This window comes from Schistocerca nitens, chromosome 6, assembly GCF_023898315.1.
Source record: "Schistocerca nitens isolate TAMUIC-IGC-003100 chromosome 6, iqSchNite1.1, whole genome shotgun sequence".
Classification (NCBI taxonomy): Eukaryota; Metazoa; Arthropoda; class Insecta; order Orthoptera; family Acrididae; genus Schistocerca; species Schistocerca nitens.
In genome coordinates, this window is record NC_064619.1 from 561,402,409 (window position 1) to 561,422,692 (window position 20,284).

Below are 20,284 nucleotides of genomic sequence, written 5' to 3' on the forward strand. Positions count from 1 at the left end.
TTGTCTTGTTGGAACAGCAAGTTCTCTTGCCGGTCTAGGAATGGTAGAACGATGGGTTCGATGACGGTTTGGATGTACCGTGCACTATTCAGTGTCCCCTCGACGATCACCAGTGGTGTACGGCCAGTGTAGGAGATCGCTCTCCACACCATGATGCCGGGTGTTGGCCCTGTGTGCCTCGGTCGTATGCAGTCCTGATTGTGGCGCTCACCTGCACGGCGCCAAACACGCATACGACCATCATTGGCACCAAGGCAGAAGCGACTCTCATCGCTGAAGACGACACGTCTCCATTCGTCCCTCCATTCACGCCTGTCGCGACACCACTGGAGGCGGGCTGCACGATGTTGGGGCGTGAGCGGAAGACGGCCTAACGGTGTGCGGGACCGTAGCCCAGCTTCATGGAGACGGTTGCGAATGGTCCTCGCCGATACCCCAGGAGCAACAGTGTCCCTAATTTGCTGGGAAGTGGCGGTGCGGTCCCCTACGGCACTGCAGGGGATCCTACGGTCTTGGCGTGCATCCGTGCGTCGCTGCGGTCCGGTCCCAGGTCGACGGGCACGTGCACCTTCCGCCGACCACTGGCGACAACATCGATGTACTGTGGAGACCTCACACTCCACGTGTTGAGCAATTCGGGGGTACGTCCACCCGGCCTCCCGCATGCCCACTATACGCCCTCGCTCAAAGTCTGTCAACTGCACATACGATTCACGTCCACGCTGTCGCGGCATGCTACCAGTGTTAAAGACTGTGATGGAGCTCCGTATGCTACGGCAAACTGGCTGACACTGACCGTGACGGTGCACAAATGCTGCGCAGCTAGCGCCATTCGACGGCCAACACCGCGGTTCCTGGTGTGTCCGCTGTGCCGTGTGTGTGATCATTGCTTGTACAGCCCTCTCGCAGTGTCTGGAGCAAGTATGGTGGGTCCGACACACCGGTGTCAATGTGTTCTTTTTTCCATTTCCAGGAGTGTATTTATTGTCCACGTTTCACTTCCATACATGGCTATACTCCATACAAATAGTTTCAGAAACGACTTCCTGACACTTATATCTGTACTCGATGTTAACAAATTTCTCTACTTCGACCATCATCAGTTATTTTGCTCCCCAAATAGCAAAACTCATTTACTACTTTAAGTGTCTCATTTCCTAATCTAATTCCCTCAGCATCACCAGACTTAATTCGACTACATTCCATTATCCTCATTTTGCTTTTGTTGATGTTCATCTTATATCCTCCTTTCAAGACACTGTCCATTCTGTTCAATTGCTCTTCCAAGTCCTTTGCTGTCTCTGACAGAATTGTTATCAGCGAACCTCAAAATTTTTATTTCTTCTCCATGGTTTTTAATACCTACTCCGAATTTTTCTTTTGTTTCCTTTACTGCTTGCTCAATATACAGATTGAATAACATCGGGGAGAGGCTACAACCCTGTCTCACTCCCTTCCCAACCACTGCTTCCCTTTCATGCCCCTCGATTCTTATAACTGCCATCTGGTTTCTGTACAAATTGTAAATAGCCTTTCACTCCCTGTATTTTACCCCTGCCACCTTTAGAATTTGAAAGAGAGTATTCCAGTCAACATTGTCAAAAGCTTTTTCTAAGTCTACAAATGCTAGAAACGTAGGTTTGGCTTTCCTTAATCTTTCTTCTAACATAAGTCATAAGGTCAGTATTGCCTCACATGTTCCAACATTTCTACAGAATCCAAACTGATCTTCCCCGAGGTTGGCTTCTACCAGTTTTTCGAAGTCTGAGGGTATTTCGCCTGTCTCATACATCTTGCTCACTAGATGGTAGAGTTTCGTTGGGACTGGCTCTTCCAAGGCCATCAGTAGTTCTAATGGAATGTTGTCTACTCCCGGGGCCTTGTTTCGACTCAGGTCTTTCAGTGCTCTGTCAAACTTTTCATGCAGTATCGTATCTGCCATTTCATCTTCATCTACATCCTCTTCCACTTCCAAAATATTGTTCTCAAGTACATCGCCCTTGTATAGACCCTCTATATACTCCTTCCACCTTTCTGCTTTCCCTTCTTTGCTTAGAACTGGGTTACCACCTGAGCTCTTCATATTCATACAAGTGGCTCTCTTTTCTCCAAGGATCTCTTTAATTTTCCTGTAGGTAGTATCTATTTTACCCCTAGTGAGATAAGCCTCTAGATCCCAGTGTGCGATTTGCAGGGGGGGGGGGGATTTCCCCCCCTCTGCATCAGACCATCCCCTCCTCTGGTTTTAGTTTATGCATCTCAACCTGGGATGTTTATTTCCCACGCACTGGAGTAAAACTTTACATATAATTTAAATTTGTGGAGCCAAACACTGAAAGTTTTTAATAAGTCTTACTATTAATATTATTAATATATTTCAGTTTTCTATCATCAGAATAAGTACAGCTTTTCACAAATGTGCCTCTAATTTTTGAATTCCCCTCGTGTACCTGTATGTAGATGATTTTGTAAATAAGCTTTACCTATAATATACTTTTAAAGATATAACAAGGGATGGCTTTTCTGATAGTGCATACGCGTGAATAGTGAGTTTCGGCATTAACATCTTTTTATAAATAGCTGCTTAACCATGCGTAATGCCACGGTCCAAGCTAGTAACATATATAATTCTACTAACCCCCTAAGACATCCCCCCCACTGGTAAAAGCACAAATCGCACCCTGCTACATCCTTACATTTGTCCTCTAGCCATCCCTGCTTAGCCATTTTGCACTTCCTGTCGATCTCATTTTTGAGACGTTTGTATTCCTTTTTGCCTGCTTCATTTACTGCATTTTTATATTTTCTTCTTTCATCAATTAAATTCAATACTTCTTCTGTTACCCAAGGCTTTCTACTAGCCCTCGTCTTTATACCTACTTGATTCTCTGCTGCCTTCACTACTTCATCCCTCAGAGCTATCCGTTCTTCTTCTACTGTATTTCTTTCCCCCATTCCTGTCAATTGTTCCGTTATGCTCTCCCTGAAACTCTGAACAACCTCTGGTTTAGTCAGTTTATCTAGGTCCCATCTCCTTAAATTCCCACCTTTTTGCAGTTTCTTCAGTTTTAATCTACAGTTCATAACCAATAGATTGTGGCCAGAGTCCACATCTTCCCCTGGAAATTTCTTACAATTTAAAACCTGGTTCCTAAATCTATGTCTCACCTTAGTATAATCTATCTGATACCTTCTAGTATCTCCAGGATTCTTCCATGTATACAACTTTCTTTCATGATTCTTGAACCAAGTATTAGCTATGGTTAAGTTATGTTCTGTGCAAAATTCTACCAGATGGCTTCCTCTTTCATTTCTCACCCCCAATCCATATTCACCTACTATGTTTTCTTCTCTCCCTTTTCCTACTCTCGAATTCCAGTCACCCATGACTATTAAATTTTCGTCTCCCTTCACTACCTGAATAATTTCTTTTATCTCATCATACATTTCATCAATTTCTTCATCATCTGCAGAGCTAGTTGGCATATAAACTTGTACTACTGTAGTAGGCATGGACTTCGTGTCTATCTTGGCCACAATAATGTGTTCACAATGCTGTTTGTAGTAGCTTACCCGCACTCCTACTTTTTTATTCATTATAAACCTACTCCACCATTACCCCTATTTGATTTTGTATTTATAACCCTGTATTCACCTGACCAAAAGTCTTGTGCCTCCTGCCACCGAAATTCAGTAATTCCCACTATATCTAACTTTAATCTATCCATTTCCCTTTTTAAATTTTCTAACCTACCTGCCCGATTAAGGGATCTGACATTCCACACTCCGATCCGTAGAATGCCAGTTTTCTTTCTCCTGATAACGACGTCCTCTTGAGTAGTCCCTGCCCGAAGATCCGAATGGGGGACTATTTTACCTCCGGAATATTTTACTCAAGAGGACGCCATCATAATTTAACCATACAGTAAAGCTGCATGCCCTCGGGAAAAATTACGGCTGTAGTTTCCCCTTGCTTTCAGCCGTTCGCAGTACCAGCACAGCAAGGCCGTTTTGGTTAGTGTTACAAGGCCAAATCAGTCAATCATCTAGACTGTTGCCCCTGCAACTACTGAAAAGGCTGCTACCCCTCTTTTGGAACCACACATTTGTCTGGCCTCTCAACAGATACCCTCCGTTGTGGTTGCACCTACGGTACGGCCATCTGTATCGCTGAGGCACGCAAGCCTCCCCACTAATGGCAAGGTCCATGGTTCATTACTCTATTACTTTTCTTGAATATTGGAGTGACCTGTGCAAGTTTCCAGTCTTTGGGTATGGGTCTTTCGTCAAGCAAGTGGTTGTGTATGATTGTTAAGTATGGAGCTATTGTATCAACATACTCTGAAAGGAACCTAATTGCTGTATTGTGTGGACCAGAAGACTTGCTTTTATTAAGTGATTTATGTTGCTTCACTACTCTGAGGTTATCCTCTTCTAAGTGACTCATGTTGGCAGCTGTTATTGATTTGAATTCTGGAATATTTCCTTGTTGCTTTGTCTTCTTTGATGAAGGAATTTTGGAAGGCTGTGTTCTGTATCTCTACTATAGCAGCAGTCATCAATAGTACTTCCATTGCTATCATGCGTAGAAGGTATGCATTGTGTCTTGCTGCTAGCATACTTTGTAAACAACCGGAGCCTCTTTGGATTTTCTGCCACGCTCCGACACAAAGTTTCATTGTTGAAACTATTATAAGCATCTCACACTGAAGCCCGAGCTAAATTTCGAGCTTCTAAAGATCACCAATCTTGGGGATTTTGCGTTCATTTAAATTTGACATGCTTTTTTTAATTGTTTCTGCAACATTGTTCTGACCTGTTTTGTGTACTGTAGGTGATCAGCACCATTGTCTGTTAATTTATTTGTTACAAATCTGTCAATTGTTGTTTGTACAATTTCTTTGAATTCAAGCCACATCTGGCCTACAATTACATTGTTAATTTGGATGGAGTGGAGATTGTCTCTCAGGAAGGCACCAAGCGAGATTTTATCTGCTTTTTTGAACAGATATATTTTTCATTTATTTTTAGTGCATTTGAGAGTTATGGTGTTCAGTTTTGCTACAACAGCCCTGTGTTCGCTAATCCCTGTATCCGTTTTGATGCTCATTATTAGCTCAGAATTATTTGTTGCTAAGAGGTCAAGTGTGTTTCCATAACCGTTTGCTATTTGAGTCTGCGAATGAACTAACTGCTCTTTATAATTATCAGAGAATATAGACCCATCTGTAATGGATGATGGATAGGGGAGGGAGGAAGGTGGGAGAGGGAGAGGAAAGGCACCAATACTGTGCGGTATTAAAATGTACACGGGTAGAAAAACACACCTCAGATGCCCTGTAGTGAAAGCTTTATGTTCTTAGTGTTTTATATTGATGTTTTAAATTAATTATGAATTTTAAGAATATATCTCATGTATTAATATTAGGTACATCACCCAAATTGCTTCTTAGTTTTAAACTAATTGCATTAAACCTTTCCAACAATATCTTTCATACATTTTTACACCACACCTCCCTCCTCCTATCTTCTACATCTCCTACCCATCACCCATGACACATGCATCTATATGATGCAACGGGAATCAAATGGAAATGAGACAGATGGAAAAAAAGTATATAGATTGTTTATTATATCAAAAAAATCGCCATTACTGTTAATACATTTATTGCACTGTGAGACAGGATGGTCAGTGTCTTCATGAAAAAATGTTTGTTGCTGGCTGTGGAGCCATGATTGTTCCCAAGTCTACTCATCTTCACATGTAACAAATCGATGGCCATGAAAGTCTTTCTCCAGTGCTCTAAACACATAGAAATCGCATAAGGAGAGATCAAGACTGTGTGAAGGGTGTGTAAGGGCTTCCTGTAAGGGCTTCCCAGCAAACTTTCTGCAGTGCAGTTGAAACAACCTTGGCAACACTGTGTGTTGTATTCATCAAAACAATCTAAAATCCAACATCCAAGGCAGCAGGAAGGAAACCTCATTCTACAGAAATTTTTTTGCAACAGATGTGATCACTGGATGTTATATCTAAAACAATAAAAAAGGGCAACACAAAATGAAACAAGTAATAAACATTTTTTTCTCCTTTTTCTGCTTCATTAGGACCCTTCAGGATCATGTGTGGCTTGTTTTGCACATCTTCTTTCTTCCCAATATGTCTTCATTCTCTTGCTTCTTCTGTTTCTTTCTTCTTCTGTTAAGACAACTTTGATGTTGGTGTCCGGTCACCTGTACTATCCACCAACCCTTTATACTTCTCCCTGTCCTGTACTTCTGCCTGCAGATTCTTTTCTTTTATTCTTACAGCCTTCCATCATCTCTGACTTCCTTCACCCAGTTGTTTCCTGTGTGACATGTTGCATTCCATATTTTCTTAGTCAACCTTTCCTCGTCCATCCTCATGATGTGCCCAATAAATCGTAACCTCTTCTTCCGTATCTCACTCGCTATGGGTTCAATATTTTCATACAGTTCCTGTCGTGTTCTGTGTATCCAGATATTCTGATGTTTTTTGGTGCTGCATATGTCTCAAAATTTTTCACTCATCCTTCTCCAACTGTATACAAGCTCTCCTGCTGAGTGTGATCGTTTCTGATTCATACAGAGCAGCATTTCTTGCAGTCGTGTAATGTCACAATCTGGCATTCCATGACAGATTTTTCTTGCCATATGTTGTTTTCACCGCATACCGAAGCTTCTGCAAACGCTGTGCCCTGTCTACTGCACTACTGTTGCTCTGTATGCCACCAGTTATCTTCTCCCTCAAATAATGAAAACTGTTGACTTTCTCAACCGTTTGGCCTTCCAGTCAGGCTCAGTGTTCAATGTCTTGGTCTTTCTGTATGCAGTCTTCAGTCCGACCTTTCTGCTGTTTCAGCTAGATTTTTTAGTGCTGTCTTTGCCTCTTCTTCTGTCTCATTTAAGAGTGCCATGTCATATGCGAATGCCAGGCAGTCCACTGTTGCATTATGTTTGACCTTGTACCCTATTTCCACACCTTTGATCTTCATGTTACTATTTAGTTATCTCCACTGTCTCACTACTTCATCCAAAACCAGGTTACATAAAATTGGTGACAGTCCATCCCCTTGCTAGACTCCTGTTTTTATTTCGAAGCTGTCTGACAGCATACTGCGATGCCTGATCCTGGCAGTAGTGTCACTTAATGTTTCCATTATTATTGCATTTGTTTTAGCATTCAGTCCTCTATCTTCTAACACATCAGCGGACTACTTCTGTCAACTGAATCTAGACCTTTTGGAAGTTCACAAATGTCACTATTCTCTTTTTTCCTTTCCTGTGTCTGTGTTCTATTGCCATTTTTATTCCAAATATCTGTTCTGTACAGTTCCTCCCTTTTTAAAGCCTCACTGGTACTCTCCTTTCATTTATGCAAAAATTTATAAAAAATACTTAGCTTTCAGATTTGTATGACGTATGGCTTTGTAGTTAAAGACCTATGTGCTACTCTAGCCCAACATATTGAAAGAGAACTGTCTAATCTAAAAAAGGTGAATCTGGACTGCTGTCTCTAACATTTTTCAGTTCTGACCCAGAATTGAATATCGCATATACACTCAGGTTTTATCTCCGGTGATCACTCATTTATAGCGGCTAGCTATAACAGTGGCAACTGGTGCTCTGCTTCGGTTGGCGATGACTGTTGATTAAAACTTTTGCTGGCTATGAACTGGAACTGTTGGCAACTGGAACTGCAACTGATGGACCACAACTGGTTGAGTGTATGCAGTTCATCTCCATTTATCTGCGACAGGTGGAATGGTGTTCATTTGAACTCTATGATGCAGAAGAGGAAAGTAGTTCCAGGTATCAGCACTCTCCATGGTAGCTGCCATTACTGCAGGCAGATGGAGATGATTATTTGAGAGTCTCTTGGCAGAAGCATAAATATATTCCAATTTGTAAGCACCATACAGGTGGTATGAAGAGTGCTTGCTTGGTATTGCTATCTCTTGTTATTGCTATCTGTTGATATTAAAGTGTAACACATGACTATGTACACAGCACATAGCTTTCATTAAAATCCCCACAAAGAAGAAAAGACTTGGAGAGTTGTTTGATAAGGTTGGTGGGAGTTAACGGATTAGATTATGCTGGAGGGCGAGGGGGAGGGTGTTTGAGAGCATGTACAGTAACTTTATGCAGCAAGTGACCTCTAATAGCAACAGCTTGCATGTTTGTGCTGACAGGGGTAGGTGAGAAGGGGTATCTTTTACAGAGATGTCTACTACTCCTCTAGCTATCTCCCCACTTAGGTTGTCCACTCTGTGAACAGCACAGAGCATCACTTAATGTAAAATGTGTTCCTTCCAAACACAAGCACCAAGATGTGTTCTGGGCTAGAAGTCTGACTTAATGAACTCATTTACATTCCACTGTAAAGTAGGAGCCATATTTATGGCGCAGTTTTGTTCTTTCTTTGCTCACTATCTTTCTGCTGAGTGGGTGTGTTGAGACAGAAGGGGGTTCATTGGAGAATTCAGGCTTGATATTGTCTGTAATTTCACCTTTATCCGATTTACCACAAGAAGGGTATAACGAAGATGCATGCCTGAAGATTATGAAACATTCAGCCATACCCTGGACAATGTTGAGGGCACCCAAAGACACTGGTGGTGTGCTTGAATCAGCATTTGTCAATGCTAGCAATAGTAACAATCTCCAGTACTACTGAGGGGAGCAGCAGAGGAGGAAGCACTACTGTCCAACACTTGCATGAAACATAACTTTGATATATTACTGGTCCAAGAAACTCACAGAGGACCAAATGACTGTTGACCAAGGGTGAATGGAATGAAACTTGTCTTAGGGAGAGCTAATGAGCAATATGTGATTGCATTTTTCACAAAACTGGACATTCATATACCATATGCAGATATGAAATGTGTAGATGATATTAAAAACCTGACAGTAGAAATTCAATCTTGCACTATTACACCTGTCTACAAGCCACCAAATAAGGAATACGCATTTCTTGGGCACATAAGAAGACAGGCACAAATGGCAAAAAAACTAGAAAACTGGGCTGAATGCATGGGTTTATGAGATTGGACCCAAATAAACTGTACTGACAGGATGCTGCCATTTGTAGACGTAGTACAGAGTTCTCCTGCTAGATGGGATTAGTAGAGATCTTCACAAGAGTAACCAAGCTGCAGGCTTGAATGACATGAGATCAGAGCAAATAAAGAACTTTAGCCCTGTAACCATCAATTGGATGCTGAAAATGATTAACACTTAAGTTGCTAGAATACAAAAAATCTGGCTGAAAGTTGTGGGATTGCTTGATTCAGGAAAAGAACTGAATAACCTCAAGAACTTCAGATGTACCTCACTTCTGTGCCATCTGTTTAAAGTTCTGAAGAGAATGATTTTGAATTGAATTTCTGAGTCTTTCAACAGGAGGATCATTAAGGAACAGTCAGGTTTCAGGCCAGGAAAATTGTGTATTTGTCAGATATTTAATTTAATGCAGCACTTTGACAAAGGGTATGCAAGAAAGCAGATTATAGGAGTTGTTCCATTGATCTTACACCTGCTTATTGTACCATGAATCATAAGAAACAAAGAAAGAAGCTGTACACAACAATGGAGGACTTCTGATTGGTGTAGTTTATTCAGTATCTGCTGTAGAACAGAAGATTTTTTGCCACTATAAATGACAAAAAAAGTTGATGGAGAATTCAGAAGACTGGCCTTCCCCAGGGAATTCTGCTGGCTCTGGGTTTATATAACGTATATAAAAATGATCAGCCACTCAACACTGGAACCTGGTCCTCCATCTATGCAGGTGATACAGCTGTCGCTGCTTGGGGAGGAGCTTTTGAGGAAGTAGAATCCAAGCTAACATTTACTCCCAAAGAACTTCCTATCTACTATGATGACAATCACTTGAAACTGAACCCAAGTAAAACTTAAGTGTATACATTCCAACTACATAATAAGGAGGCAAGAGAAAGCTGAACATCACCTCATCACCTGCAAGGGACGCAATCTAAATCACTATGGCCACCCCCCCCCCCCCCCCCATCACCTAGGGTTAAAGTTGGATCATGCCTTAATATACAGACCACATTGTATAGACACTAGACAGAAGGTATGCACTAGGAGCAATCTTATTGGTGTGGGGAATGCGGCCCAATATCCTCCACACATCTGAACTTTTTCTGTGTTTCTCTGCTATGGAGTATGCCACTCCAGTCTGGATGAACTCTGCACATGCTAACCAAGTTTATATGGCTCTTCATCAGACAGGCACATGGTGCCAGACCACAATAAACAAAATCTTTTCACTCCTGGGAATAGCACCTCCAGAAGTAAGAAGACAAGTAGCAGCAGGGAATGAAGTGAATAAGTAATAAACAGATCCAAGGCATATATTGTTCAGAACTCATGCTTATCCATCACAAATGGAATCCAGAAAAATATTCCTACTTGCAACAGCACTGATTCCAACTTCAGCAGAAGTCCACTGGACTGAGTTGTGGAGAACAACGTCTCTTGGAGGATTATAGACAGCAAAAAAGAAGCTAACTTCTAGCTGCCATCTTCAATAAGGGACATGGAAGACCCTCAGTAACATATTAAGAACAGGAGTGGCAAGGCACAAGACTAATTTGAAGAAGATAGGTGTCATTAGTGATGAATTTTGTGAATGTGTAGTGCCTATCATGACTGGGGCATGGAGCTCCAGGCAACAGATTATTGGACAGGTAGCCATTGTTGAGGCTGGGTGGCAACCATGTGAGAGAGCCCCTATTTGGAGTGGGTGGCAGCATGGCGGATGACTTGTGCCTGAAGCAGATGAAGCTTTCTCGTGCTGGTGGTCACACAGCCCAAGCAGTCTCTTCAGAAAGAAAGAACTCATTCAGTGCAGAGAGATATGACCCCCAAAATGTTTTCTTCCCTGGCTATGCCGTGGGAGGAGTGTAGGGTTAAGCAACAAGCAGAGAAATATTAGGCCCCTACCTCCAAACACCTGGTCCGTACAAGGACTGATGGGGATCTTTTTTGGCCACAAAGCCTTTATTCTTTGTAGGGCATGTAGAGGACAAGTTTGAGGAAGTTGCAGGCATCTCCAAAATGAAGAGTGGGTCAGTTTTGATTAAAACAGTAGTCCATGCCCAGTCACAGGCATTGCTCACTCGTGACAAGCTGTTTGATATTCTGATGACTATCCCTCCCCATAATAGTCTAAATATGTTCCAAGATATCGTTTTCCATTGTGATCTCCATTTGTAGGCTGATGATGAGCTATGTGGCAACTTGGAGTGACTTGGAGCAACTTCATCCATTGTGTCCATAGAGGACCAAAGGCCAATAGGGTTGCCCGATGGGGGGGCTTCATCTTGGCCTTTGAGGGTGATTTGTTGACTGAAAATGTCAAAGTGATAATATACTGATGTGATGTGAAATTGTATGTTCCTCTGCCCTCTCTCACAATGCCCCCTTCTCCCACCTTGCAGTCTTCAAATGCATGAAATTTGGGTACATGTCTTCACATTGCAGTGTCAACCCATTCTGTAGGGATTGTGAGTGATTTGCACATGAACATTCGTTGTGCCCCTCCCCCATCTGTGACAGCTGAGGAGAGCACCATTCTCCCTCCTCACCAGATTATACGGTCCTTCAGAGAGCGAGGAAAAAAAGAAAGGAATATAAGACCCTGGACAGACTGACATACCAAGAGGCAAGGAAAAAGTGTGAGTGTCTACATCCTGTCCACTGACAATGATGTACGCTACAGCTATGATGACATCGTCCTCTCTGATAACAGTACTCTTGCCCATTATACCTCTTACAACAGGCCCTGAGAGCTACTCGGCTACGTCTGACCTCCTGATGGCTTGGGACTCTTCTCCTGCCACTACTCCCACAACCACTTTAGGAGCAGTGGCTCCCCACTTGCTGGGGACACCAATCCCCATCCTCAGGTGGAGACACAGCATCCTTCTCTGGCTTCTCACACAACAAAGGGATCCCATGGGAGACTCCCCTCCAAGATTTCTTCCAGTCTGCAACTGGATACCAGCCAGTGGCCAAAGAAGCCACTGGCTGCTGGTTGTAGGGCATCACAATCTTCCTCATTCCCTGAAAATAATGTAGAGAATCACTCACATTCATCTAAACTCTCTAAGGAGAAGAAAGATAAAAAGAAGTATTCGAAGAGGAAGGAGATTCCGGTGGCACTCACACCACTGTATCCCTCATGTTCTGCTTCTGTGGCTGAGGCAGAGATCCTCATGACCCCTGGGGCCTCAGATTGCACCACGCAATTTGTCTCAGAACCTGTGTGTGTTGATACCATAACCTCTCAACCGGTTGCAGCAGGTGACCTTGGGGCATAAGCTGCCTCCTTGGTCCCTTCACACTTTCGTAGTATATTGACAGCATGATTCTCTTGTGAAATTGTAGCTGATTTTTTCCACCACCTGACTGAACTACGGCATTGCATAAGAATCTCTCCTGCTTTCTGCATTGCCCTTCAGAAAACTTGGTTTCCATCAACGCAGACCACTGACCTTCATGGCTACTGGAGATATTTTAAGAATTGTGCCGACTATGATAGGGTGCTGGATGGAGTTTATACATATGTTCTGGACTCTATATATAGTGAACTTGTGCCTTTTGGTACAACTTTGGAGGTTGTGGCTGTTTGAGTAAGGGCATCTCAGGATGTTTATCTCCCTTCTGATGGTGAAGTGCCTCAGAACATATTGTGTGCATTGGTTTCCCAGCTCCCACCTCCCTTCCTAATCTTGAGTGATTTCAATGCCATAGCCCTTTTTGGGTTGGAGCCACAATCACTGACCGTGGTAGAGAAATTGAGAACTTACTGGCAGATCTCAATCTTTGTGTCTTGAATACTGGGGCCCCCCACACACTTCAGTGTGGCATATTTACTCTGCCATTGATCTTTCCATTTGCAGCTCTGGCCTTCTGCCATCCATCCACTGGAGAATCCACAATGATCTGTGCGGTATTGACTACCTCCTGATCTTTCTCTCCATCCCTCAGCATCACTCACCTGGGTGTGCACCCAAATGAGCTCTTAACAATACTGACCATGATGCTTTTACCTCCACTGTTGTCCTTAGTTCCCCACTACATGGAGATACTGACATGGCTGGCCATTCTATCAGCATCTGACTTAGCAATCCCCTATTCTTCGGTATCCTCCCATTGAAAGATAGTACCTTGGTAGCTGAGGCTGTTAGAGATTGCAGGAGGGCTGTTCAGTGGTGTAAGTGGCATCCATCGATAGAGCACTTCATTGCCTTTAAATGGCTCTGTGCCTGACTCCGTCACCTAATAAAATGATGGAAGCAAGACTGCTGGGAATGGTATGCTTCAACCAATGGATCACATACCCCTCCTTGGCAGGTTTGGGCAAAGATCAGGTTTCTCTATGGAGACCAGTTCCCTGCAGGTGTATCTGATATTTCCTCAAAAGATGCTGTCTTCACAGATCCAGATGCTATTGCCAAACAGTTTGCTCTGTGTTATGCCCAAGCCTCTCCATCTGAGAACGATCAACCTGCCTTTCGAGTCCTCAAACAGCAGGCGGAGCAAATGCAATTCTTCTTCACCACACGCCACCTGGAGCCATATAATGCTCCATTCAGTGAGTGGGAATTCTTCACTGTTGTAGCTCTTGACCCAGTTACAACCCCAGGGCCAGACTATCCATAACAACATGCTCAATCACCTGTCGGTGGAATGTCAGTGTCATCTCCATACCACCTTCAACAGTACGTCGAGTGAGGGCGATCTCCCACCTCAATGGCTGAAACCAGGTACGCACCTCCCTAGAAATGGGCAGCTTTCACCCAGTTAGTCTTATCAATGTTCTCTGTAAGTTGCTTGACTGCACGGTGAGCTGGCAACTGTGTTGGCTCCTTGAGTCTTGGGGCCTTCTGGCTACACCCCATGGTGGTTTTCACCAAGGCCATTCCACTGCTGATAATTTGCTTTGGCTGGAGTCTACCTTCCAGACAGGTTTTGAGGCTTATAATAATATATGATGACACCATGTCCTTGCTGCCTTACATGAGTGGGGTCTCCAGAGCCCGCTTCAGAATTTTGTCCAGAACTTATTTCACACTGTACTTTCTGGGTTCAAGTTAGTGCTTCCCGTAGTGTCCCCCCAAATCCAAAAGAAGGGGATCCCACAGGGCTCTGTGTTGTGTGTCCTTCTCTTTCTAGGGGCCATCGATGGACTAGTAGCAGTTGTGGGGTCCTCAGTATCACCCTCCTTGTATGCTGATGATTTTTATTTTTACTGTTGCTCCTGTAGTAAGGGTGTTGCTGAATGCCAGCTGCAGGGCACCATTTGAAAAATGCAGTCATGGGCCCTCACCCACAGCTTTGGGTTTTCACCTGCCAAGCCTTGTGTCACGCAATTCTGTTGATGTCATATCTTTCATTCACAGTCAGAACTTTACCTCAATGACCAGTTAGTAACGTGGTAGAGATTATTGCTTTTTGGGACTGGTCTTCAATGCCTGGTCGATGTAGCTTCCCCGTCTTCGCCAACTTAAGCAAAAGTGCTGGCTACACTTTAATACGCTTCATTGTCTCATTAACACCAGCTGGGGTGCAGACCACTGTACCCTTCTGTGGCTTTACAAAGCCCAGATCCTGCCCTCTCCAGATTATTGGAGTCTGGCATATGGTTTGGCACTGCCTTCAACATTGTGCTCACTGGACCTGATACACCATTTACAACAGGAGCCTTTTGAACTAGTTCTGTGAACAGCCTATTCATGGGGGCTGGGGTCCCTCCACTATGAATCAGCCTCCAACAACAGCTACTTAGTTATGCTACACATGTGCACAACTCCCCTAAGCATCCAAAGTATTGTGTCCTTTTTCCTAATATGGAGATCCACCTCCCACAACAGAGATCCAGAACTAGGGTTACAGCTGCAGTTCGAACACAGCGTCTCTGCTCTGAACTCCAATGTCCCCCATTGTTGCCTCATCAGGGAGCAATCGTATATGTCTCCATGGCGTGTACCCCAACCTCGGATCTGTCTCGATTTATCTGTTGTACTGAAAGATTCAGTTAACCCCACAATTTTTGGCCACTTGTTTCCGGCTGGTCCTCGATGCTTTTGTGGGTTGGAGAGTGGTATACACTGACTGTTGATGGACGAACTGGTTTTGCATACACACATGCAAGGTGCATTGAACTATGCTCCATGCCAAATGAATGCAGTGTCTTTACTGCTGAATTGGTGCCCATCAAACGAGCTCTTGCCATACTCATTCTTGAACAAGCAAGATGCTTCTAATGTACAGTGACTCTTTGAACAGCCTTCAACTATAGACCAGTGCTATCCTTGTCACCCACTTGTCATGATTATCCACACGACTATCCAGGATCTTCTTTCTGACCTCCATCAAGCTGGACAGTCAGTTGTCTTTGTTTGGATCCTTGATCATGTTGGGATATCAGGGAATGAACATGCAGACCAGTTGACAAAGTTGGTTACCTGGATGCTGATTTTGGAAACAGGGGTCACAGAACTGGACCTTGGGTTGATTCTATGCCATCAATTGTTAGAGGTCTGGAACTCGGAATGGACCACCCTGGATTCCCCAAAGAAACTGAGGGCAATAAAGGAGATGCCAACCACGCGGCAGTCTTTCTTTTGTGCTTCTCATTGAGAATTCACCTTCCTTTGTCAGCTACACATTGGCCACACTTGGCTGACCCATGGCTACAGTCTTTGACATGGGAACCCACCTTTCTGCTGATGTGGTGCTCGCCTGACAGAGGCCCACATCCTGTTAGACTGCTTTGTGGTGATATCTTAAACTTCCTGACACACTCCATCTGATGCTAGTGAATGACACCAAAGAAGCTCACTTGGTTTCACATTTTACCTACAATGGTGGTTTCAACTTGTCTCTGTGAGATGGGGCACTTTGGCCTCATTGACTGCCTGAAGGGTTGGAGGGGTACTCATTGCCTGCTCTGGCCCAGGGGTCCCACAGCAGCCCTTGCTTTGTGGTCTAGCCTGGCTCCTACCCTCCCCACCTTTTTATTCTCCAAATTCTTTTATATTCACTATTTTTAATGTTTTGTCTTTCCTAAAATTTTATCATCTCATCTGTATTGCTCATTTTCGTGAATAATGGAGGGCGAGGTAGTGCCCGTAGGTTCTCCCACTGCGTGCTGTGCCCTGGGGTCCTCTTACTGCATTCTGGGCAAAACGAATCACCCACCTTGCTCCCTCTCACTCCTCTCCTACTTCTCCTTGCTTTTATCTCTGTCTTATTGTATCTTGGCTGCAATCAGGCTTCCTAGGATTTGCCTGTTGTATTGTTCCTCTGAGGATTATTCTTGGTTGGATTCATATAGGATGAAGGGACTGAAGACCTTTCAGCTTGGTCCATTTAACTCCAAAAAATGAACCAACAAAACAGCCTCTCTTCCTTCAGTTCCTGTACACCTGCAAGGCGAATCCAAACTCCACCAACTAAATTTCAGAGGTTGTTTAAAGATGTTTTCTGAGCATTTTGGTGTAATGAACCTGTGGTCATTAATGGCACATTACAGAATAATAATATAATTACAATATATTTGATTTTGTTACCCAATTTACCTTTGTTTCTGTGAAAATACCTTCAAAATAATGAAAAAGCCTGTAATACGCAGTCACCAAAATAGGGAAAGATCCACTTTCTTGTAGGTCCCTGCATACAGATGCAGAAGTACTATGATAAGATTTACATTGCTGCAGGAACATCTTGGCACAGAGTTGTGATGCTCTTCCATTGCATTCTGCATTCAGTGAACCTGTAGAAGAGGTGCATATCAGCTGATTCTTCATCAGGAAACCTATTTGTACTACTTATTTATTTATGTTATTTACCATATGGTGACTGTTTTGGTTGGCAGGAGAGCCAACACCGGGTTACTAGAGGAGGCCGAAGGGCACGCGTTTTAGCTCACGCAGGCTGGCGTGAGGTCTGGAACAGGACAAGGAAATTAGACTTTAGAAAAAAGGACGTAGCTGGTGGAATACTTAACTTTAATCCATTAATGGTGAACGTCGGTCTGGACGGTACATGATGCACAATATCAATAGTAACTGATAATGGCGCCTTGCTAGGTCGTAACAAATGACGTAGCTGAAGGCTATGCTAAACTATCGTCTTGGCAAATGAGAGCGTATTTTGTCAGTGAACCATCGCTAGCAAAGTCGGTTGTACAACTGGGGCGAGTGCTAGGAAGTCTCTCTAGACCTGCCGTGTGGCAGCACTCGGTCTGCAATCACAGATAGTGGCGACACGCGGGTCTGACGTATACTAACGGACCGCGGCCAATTTAAAGGCTACCACCTAGCAAGTGTGGTGTCTGGCGGTGACACCACAGTGACAACAGCAAATATTGAGTAACATATAAAGTTTATAATTATACATTTAAGGCTTTCGGCACAAAACTAGTATGTTCAAATTCTTAAAGTTAATAATTCAATAATACTAAAAGGAAGACATTTAAACTATAAAATTAAGATTGTTAATTAAAATAGATACATTTAGTCAGAGTTCAACATTTGCTGAACGAAGCTAGTTGATAGCAGAGGGAGCAGTGTTAATAGAATCACTGTGGTTCTGTGCATTTTCTCAGAGGGCAGTCTCCGACAGTATGCTGAACGGTTTGCTCTTGAGCCCCACAATCACAGGCTGGAAAGTCCTGGAGCCCCACTTGTGTGTCAGAACATTGCACCTGATTTGACCCATCCTTATCCTCTTCAATTGTGTCCATTCATTTCTCTTGAGATCGAATCCTGGTAGACTGGAAGACTGGAAGATGGATCTTGAACACCTTGATGTTTTATTGTACTACTATGTATCACTGTTAACATACAACTAACAAATCTGAGACAGAACCAAACAGTTCTGAATGAAGGCATGATGGTGAAGAGTAAAGTGGACATTACTGTTGCCAGTAGCAGGTATCATGAGTGAAAGGATACGGCAAGTTGAAAAAGAGATGGAGGGAGAGAGAGAGGGTGATATATATGTCCATATGATAAACCTGTTCTCTCAAAAACCTCTCTCCTCCATACCTCTTCTGTGTTACCAGGTGGCGTGTCACTGATCTCATTTGTACTAAGATTGCAGTACACACAAGGTGCCTATTTGCTTCCACTTCTCTGAGGGGAATGCATAAATTCTAATAAATATTCATGAACCTGCAGTCTTCTACAGTTTTTGTTCACTGTGCAGAAAACAGCACGTAGGTTGTGAACCTGTTATCTTTAGGCTGTAAGAAATTCTTAGCAAGGAACTGATATTATGTGAATAATTAAATTTTTGATGACTTTTGTTTATACGGGATGTCACTTGCTTCTTATTAGCAGAGCATGAGAAACTGTACAGTTACATCCCAGTTTAGAGTCATGAAAAATTTCCATTTTTCAATAAAATAATTAACTGCATATTTCCGTAAATACTATCACACTATTCTCAACTACATGTCCAAACAACCAGAGTTTTCTAACAGAGGCCTAACTGACATCGACTGCGGCATGCAACATATCTGCTTCCGGCACTGCTGAACCAGCTCTGATCTTACAGCCAAACCACTTCACCTGTCATCCAAGTTAGGTATGATCCAAATATCTCCAAAGTGCTTCATCTGCCTTTTCATTTAGCAGTTGTGTAATATTTTGCTGGTTATTAATACTTGTGAAATTATGGGCTGATAGCATGATATTGAGAGATGCTTTAATCTGAAATGCAAGTTGAATAAGAGAGGGAGGGAGAGAGAAAGAAAGGGTGATATATACATGCATATGATAAACCCCTTCTCTTGAAAACTTCTCATTCATACTTCCTCTGTGTTACCATATATGACATGTCACTGATCTCATTTGTACTAAGATTGCAGTACACGTGAAGTGCCTATTTCCTTCCACTGCCCTGAGTGGAATGCATAAGTTCTAATAAATGTTTACCAACCTGCAGTCTTCTGTAGTTGTTGTCCCCTGCACAGAAAACAGCACATAGGTTGTGAATCTGTTATTTCTAGGCTGTAAGAAACTCTTAGCGAGGAACTGATATTATGTGAATAATTAAATTTTCAATGAATTTTGTTTATACAGGATGCCACTTGCTTCTTATTAGCAGTACACAAGAAACTGCACAATTACATCCCACTTTAGAGTCACAAATAATTCCCATTCTTCAACAAAATAATTAACTGCATATTTATGTAAATACTAGCACACTGTTCTCAAGTACATGTCCAAATAACCAGAGTTCGCTAACAAAGTCTTAACTGACACCGACTGCTGCATGCAACATGTCTGTCCTCCAACACTGCTGAACCAGCTATACATTTACAAACCATACATTGCGAATAAAGTCTCAACTGACACCATGGCAGACATGTCTGTCCTCCAACATTGCCAAACCAGCTCTGATCTTACAGCCAAACCACTTCGTCTGCCATCCAAGCTAGCTGCAATCCAAAGATCTTTGAAGTGCTTCATCTGCCTTTTTGATTAGCGGTTGTTTAATATTCTGCTGGTTGTTAATACTTGTGAAATTATGGAATGATAACATGTTATTGAGAGATGCTTTAATTTGAAATGCAAGTAAATATGCTGTTTAGTTTGTCTAATATTAATAATATAAGATTATGATTTTGGTGTGCAACATCCGAATGCAGGAGCCAGTCGTGGAGAAGACCACAATTTAGGTGGTCTCTCTCACAATACCCTTACTGAACAAAGCATCTGTCATCAGTACCTCACATCACATTACGTCATCTTCCCATTGCTGCCTTCTCAACTAAGAAGAGCTTCTAAAGTGATCATCATTTACGACAGCGGCCGAGTTTAAGTTCATCCTGCGCATCTGACATCACAAAACACAGTCAGCCAATGGACAGAGAACAACGTTACCAGAGCTCGAGTGCAGTGCAGAGCACGGATGAGTGTCTTCAGTTTTAGAAACGTTCAGTCATAAATAAAGTAATTGAACAAAAGCAATGTCTTGATTGCAGACTTTCTATAAAAGAAAGTTTGGAAAAAGCATTCTTTACATCAACTGCTTAATATTCTATTAATTAATTAAACCAAACAAGCAATAAGCCTCCTAATTCAGGCGATAGCAAGGAAATTCATTCTCACTAACCGCTTTTTCGCAATAAAGAACAGTGGTAATTGTTTATTTTCTATTGTACTTTGACAAAATGTGAGTAATTCATAGTCATACCAACAGTGTTTGTAGGTAT

General features: G+C 42.7%; 1 long non-coding RNA gene across 1 annotated transcript in view; it reads right to left on the reverse strand.

The window, feature by feature from the left end:
• Positions 1–1,441: 1,441 nt before the first annotated feature.
• Positions 1,442–20,284, reverse strand: part of LOC126263198 (uncharacterized) — a 50,783-nt gene continuing 31,940 nt past the window's right edge. The window contains exon 3 of the long non-coding RNA XR_007546863.1: positions 1,442–1,561. This is a non-coding gene — a long non-coding RNA (uncharacterized LOC126263198). The remainder of the gene's footprint in view (positions 1,562–20,284) is intronic.